Source organism: Scyliorhinus torazame, chromosome 3 (genome assembly GCF_047496885.1).
Source record: "Scyliorhinus torazame isolate Kashiwa2021f chromosome 3, sScyTor2.1, whole genome shotgun sequence".
NCBI classification, from domain to species: domain Eukaryota; kingdom Metazoa; phylum Chordata; class Chondrichthyes; order Carcharhiniformes; family Scyliorhinidae; genus Scyliorhinus; species Scyliorhinus torazame.
Genome location: NC_092709.1, coordinates 305,546,403 through 305,552,402, shown reverse-complemented (window position 1 = coordinate 305,552,402; position 6,000 = coordinate 305,546,403). Strand labels below are relative to the sequence as shown.

The 6,000-nt window shown below is 50.2% G+C and overlaps 1 protein-coding gene across 1 annotated transcript in view; it reads left to right on the top strand.

Annotated features, from left to right (window-relative positions):
- The first annotated feature begins 5,197 nt into the window (after positions 1–5,197).
- The window catches only part of LOC140409223 (fibroblast growth factor receptor 3-like), a 277,279-nt gene continuing 276,476 nt past the window's right edge, over positions 5,198–6,000 (top strand). The window contains exon 1 of the mRNA XM_072497512.1: positions 5,198–5,417. The gene's annotated coding sequence lies outside the window, so the exon portion shown is untranslated. The remainder of the gene's footprint in view (positions 5,418–6,000) is intronic.

Here is a 6,000-nt window from a genome sequence, read left to right as displayed (position 1 = left end):
CCCCCCCGAACTTGTAAAAAAAATAAATGAATAAAATAAATGAAAAAAATAAAAATTGAATAAAATAAATGAAAAAATGAATAAAAACCACTACAGAACTTGTAAAACAAAAAGCTGCAACCGTTTAAAAAAAAAATAGCGGCCGCACTGTGCATGCGTGCCCGATTATCGCCACGCATGCTCGTGCGCGCAGGCGCAATGCGACCAAATTATTTTTTTACATGTTCGCGGCCGCTTGCAGCCGGCGTTATGAAAAGCTGGCTGCTGCGCGGGGATTTGCGCGATCGGGAGCGCCGCGGACAACGGCTCCACGACCCTCCCGACACCCGCCCGCGACCCACCCGTGGGTCGCGCCCCCGACTTTGAAGAACACTGGGTTAGATTGTTTTTCTTTTTCTTCTGGGACTGGGTGGGAGGGGACAGCACACCTTTTTGGGGGAGAGGGGGACTACCCGCGCTAGCTAACTAAAGTCGGCTAGTGAACGGAGGTGAGGTGACAGGAGGGCTGTGGACATTGGAGCCTGGGGAGCAGGATTTGATGGCCCTACGAGGCGAGCAAGTGTGGGGGGGTGGATGATCGATGCTGGGTGAGATTTATTCAGCGGAAGTGCAGGGGGGGATTCTGGGAGGGAGTTTGATGTTAATAATGGAAAGGGTCAGGCTCATGGGGCAGGGCCCGGTGGTATGATGATGGTGGATAAGAAGGGGGTGGAGGGGTGAGGGACCCCCAGTTAGGATAGTAACATGGAATGTGAGGGGGCTGGGAGGACCAGTCAAGAGGTCAAAGGCGTTGGCGCATCTTAAAAGTTTGAAGGCCGATGTGGCAATGCTGCAGGAGACTCACCTGAGGGTGAAGGACCAAGTGAGACTTAAAATGGCTGGGTTAGTCAGGTGTTTCATTCAGGATTTGATGGAAGTGCTCAAGGGGTTGCGGTAATGGTCAGCAAAAGGGTATGGTTCCAGGTGGAGAAGGTGGTTGCAGATCTGGGGGGTTGGTATGTGATTGTGACAGAGGTGCTGGAGGGGAGGCTAGTGGCGCTGGTAAGTGTATATGGTCCCAATTGGGACGATGTGGGATTCGCGAAGAAGGTGTGTGTGATCAACCCCGACTTGGACACACACAAACAGATAGTGGGGAGGGACTGAAACTTGGTGCAGGAGCCAAAATTGGACAGGTCACGGCTGCGCTCACTAGTCTCATTGGGGGGGTGAAGGCACTGGCTGGGCTAATGGTGGAAATAGGAGGGGTGGATCCTTGGAGGTTTCTGCACCCGAGGGAGCGGGAGCACTCGTTTTTCTCAGCGGTCCAGAAGGTGTACTCACAGATTGACTTTTTCATGGTGGGGAAGGCGCTGCTGGCTGGGGTTAAAGGGTCAGAGTATTCGGCAATTGCAATATCAGGTCATGCTCCGTATTGGATGGATATGGTACTGGAGAAGGGAATGATACACAGACCAGGGTGGAAGTTAGATGTGGGACTGTTGGGGGACTGAGGGTTCTGTGACAAAATTGAAAAAGTAATCGAGGAATATGTAGGTTTTAACTGCATGGGTGAGGTGTCAAAGGCGGTTGTCTGGAAGGCTTTAAAGGCGGTGGTGAGGGGTGAGGTGATCTCGTTCAAGGCTAGGCTAGACAAAGAGGAGAAGTTGGAACGTCAGAGGGTATAGATGAGATGCTGGAGGTAGGCAGGAGGTATGCAGAAGATAGGGACCCAGCGCAGTTGGAAAAGAGGAAGGAACTCCAGGCAAGCTTTGACCGACTATCGACAGGGAAGGCGGTGTGTCAATTGCGGCGAGCAAGGGGGGCAGTTTACGAGCATGGAGAGAAGGCGGGTATGTTGGCGGGTCATCTCCATGGGGAGGCTGTGGCAAGGGAAATTGTCCAGGTGCGAGACAGGGCAGGGAAGTTGGCTGGAGTACCCGAGGTCAGGGGAGGGGGACAGGGCTACATTAGAGGGGGCGATAGTGGAGCAGGAGATAAAAGATGTGATTGGGAGGATGCAGTCGGAGAAGGTGGCAGGGCCAGATGGGTTTCCGGTGGAATATTATAAAAAATTCAAAAATAAGCTGGTATCGCTGATGGTGGGGATGTTTGAGGAGGTGATAGGGAAGGGGGTGTTACCACAAACTTAGGGGCAGGCATCGATTTCCTGTTACTTAAGAATGGTAAGGATCCGACAGAGCGTGGTAGTACAGGCCCATATAACTTTTAAACGTGGACGCAAAGATATTGGCGAAGGTACTGGCAGGTAGGTTAGAGAGTGCCTCCCAAAGGTGATTGCTGAAGATCAGACGGGGTTTGTGAGAGGGAGGTAGCTCTTTTCAAACATTAGGAGGGTATTGAACATGGTTATGGTACCGGCGGAGGGGAAGGCAACAGTGGTGGCTGTGGCATTGGACGCTGAGAAAGCGTTTGACCGGGTAGAATGGGGGTAGTTGATGGCAGTTCTAGAGCGGTTTGGAATTGGACCCAGATTTGTGGACTGGGTAAAGCTATTATATAAGGAGCCGAGGGCCAGTGTCTGCACAAATAAGATCAGCTCAGAATACTATCCTCTCCACCGTGGGACTAGGCAGGGATATCCTATGTCCCCCCTGCTGTTTGCTCTCGCGATTGAGCCATTAAGAAGTTTGGGGGTATGGAAAGGGATAGTGCGAGCCGGATAGAGCATGGGGTGTCCTTATATGCCGATGACTTGTTATTATATGTGTCGGAACCAAGTGTGTCAATGAGGGAATACTGGAGCTGCTTCGGGTGTTTGGGTCTTTCTCAGGGTACAAATTAAATCTAGACAAGAGTGAATATTTTGTGGTGTCTCGGCCAGGGGTGGGGGGGTTGCCATTCCATAAGGCAGGACTCACTTTAGATACCTGGGGGTGCAGGTTGCTCGAGATTGGGGGGGAGCTCTGTAGGTACAACATTTCTAGTTTGGTGGGGAGGGTGAAAGCTGACCTGGCAAGGGGGGATGGTCTCCCTCTGTCACTGGCAGCTCGGGTACAGGTGGTTAAAACGAATGATCTGCCGCGATTCCTGTTTATTTTTCAATGCCTGCCGATTTTCCTGCCAAAGGCATTTTTTAGAGAGATTGAAGAGATGAATACCTCGTTCATATGGGGAGGGAAGGTGGCCAGAATTAAAAAGGTGCTACTACAGAGAGGAAGGCAGGCAGGGGGTTTGTGTCTTCCGAACCTAATGTATTATTACTGGGCGGCGAATGTGGAGAAGGTACGGAGCTGGGTCAGAGGGGTTGACTCCCAATGGGTCAGAATGGAGGAGAGTTTGGGTAGGGGGTCGGGATTGAAGGCGCTAGTGACAGCGCCGCTCCCGACGGCCCCGGGGAGATACTCAGGGAGTCCGGTAGTAATAGCTTTGTTGAGAATTTGGAGGCAGTTTCGCCAGCACTTCGGGTTAGGGGCAGGGTCAAGGGAAATGCCGATTCGGGGGAACCACAGGTTTGAGCCAGGGAAGTGGGATGGAAATTCTCGGAGATGGGAGGAGAAAGGAATTAGGACACTAGAAGATTTGTTTCTTGGGGGTCGTTTTGCGGGATTGAAGGAGCTGGGAGCAAAGAATTGGCTGGAGCAGGGGGAAATATTTAGATCCATGCAGGTTCGAGACTTTGCCAGAAAGGAGATACAGAGCTTCCGAGTAGAGCCGGCTTCCACATTGCTGGAAGAGATGCTGACGACAGGTGGACTGGAGACGGGGCTAGTATCAGCAGTTTACGGGGCTATTTTGGAGGAGAAGGTGCCGCTAGAAGGGATCAAGGCAAAGTGGGAGGAAGAGTTGGGAGAGGGTATGGCGGAGGGGTTCTGGTGTGAGGTGCTCCGGAGGGTGAACGCCTCCACCTCGTGTGCGAGGTTGGGGCTGATACAGCTGAAGGTGGTGTACAGAACGCACCTTACAAGGGCGAGGATGAGCCGGCTCTTTGAGGGGGTAGAAGATGTATGTGAACGTTGCGGGGGGGGGGGGGGGGGGGTCTTTAGGGTCATCTCTAAAGTGGTGCACGTGAAACTGGACCCAGGGCCCCGGGTGGCCATATTTGGGGTGTCGGGTCAGCCGGGGTTGGAAACGGGTGCGGAGGCAGATGTTGTAGCCTTCGCCTCTTTGAACCCCCGAAGGCGGATCCTGTTAGGGTGGAGATCAACCTCTCCACCCTGTGCCCTGGCGTGGCGGGGGGGCCTGCTGGAATTCTTGAAGCTTGAAAAGGTCAAATTTGAACTGAGGGGAAGGATGGAGGGATTCTACAATTCATGGGCGTTATTCATTATGCACTTTCGAGAATTGGATCACATTGAACATTAGGGGGTGGGGGCTGGGAGGGTTGGGGGAGATGGACTGTATGTGTTAATGGTGACTATGGGTGATTCCTGATTCCTCTTTGTCATTTGTTTATGTTAACATGCGGGCTAATGTTTGGGGGTTTGATAGGAGGATGGGATTGATGTTATTGATTTGGGGATTGACATGACATTCGTTGCTGATTATTGTTTATTGTTGGGTGTATATTTGGAGAAAATGTGAAAAAGAATTTTAAAATATTTTTAAAAATAGGTCGGTGTTTGATGGTGGGCGCGGACACAATGGGTTGATGGGCCTCTTTTTGTGTTGTAAAATCACATGACTCTATGACTAAAGGCATTCAGGGGTGTGGGGAGAGCGGGAGTGTGGCGTTGAGATCGAGGATCAGCCATAATCAGATCGAATGGCAGAGCAGGCTGGAGGGGCCAAATCGCCTCCTGTTGTTTTTATATTCCACGTTTCCATGTAAGTGAGTTGGAACCTGAAGGGGATTTTTCCTCGTTACTTTAAAATGGGATTCATGTTACATTATGGGAACCTTGTGCTCAGTGCCACGAAACCTCCATTAGCTGCTGCCATGAATAGCTCACACTGGTATTTCTGGGATATAGGTGCTAATGCCACCTGGTCAAATACAAAGACAAAAAGGGGGAAAGAAAATGCAGCATTTCCCGATTTAAATGAATCACAGAAAGAGCGAGAAATAAGCTGCTCCACATTGAAAAAGGCCGGACGGGGTAAGGCAATTTGGCACATTCCAGCAGAGAGTAAGTGGAATGTGAAATGACAGCCCCTGCCGAATCCCTGCTCCGTTGGATAACATGTGATGGGCAGATTGCACCCATCCAGTTTCTCTGCCCACGCTATAGCGTGAGCTCACTCTGCAGCAGCAGAAAACCTCACAGTCAGGGTGACTGGAGGAAAGGTTGCGGTGCGGCGAGGGGAGAGCCGAGCAGGCTGAGACGCTGTCCTGTCAGAAGGAACTGGGAGAGGGAGAGAGAGAGAGATTAAACTTTAATTGCCAGAGTCGGGTTACTATCACTTGACTGCCGAATTCTTGCGGGAGGATTAGCACCTTTGAATCAACTCCATGACCACACAGTGCTGGGAGTGAGGTAGGACTCTGTGAAACCCAATCCTTCACTTGTGTTTATTTTTAAAAAATTGATTTCGCCTGTTTCTGATTTAAAAAATATATATATATATATATATTCAAACACTTAAAAAGAACTGAAGAAGCTTGGGACATTGCTGCTGGTAACACTGCATGAGAACAGCAAACTGGTTTATTTTGACATGCTGGGGGTGGGGGTAGAAGTGGAATTTTGTTGGACAGTGAGAGATTTCCTTCACTACCACCAGTGTACAGCAATGAATCGATGGAGTGCTTTCTTTCTGCTTTTCAAACCACTTTTAAAGTCTCTTGGTCAAAACCTCCCGCGTTTCAGATAAAGATGCTTGCAGAACTGTAATTTTTTTTTTAATGTGATTGGATGTGTCAAGAGGGTGAGGCACCAACTTTTACCCCGCCCTCCTTTGCAACTCGATGCTTACTTATAACAGTTTTAAAAAATGGTTGTTTCTTTATAATTGCACCGCATGATATTGTGTGGGAACTTGTTGAGAAAATAAAACGCGGTAAATGTAAGCGTGATACCACCCAGCGAAGGGCCTGGGCTGTCAAGGCTGAGCCATGTT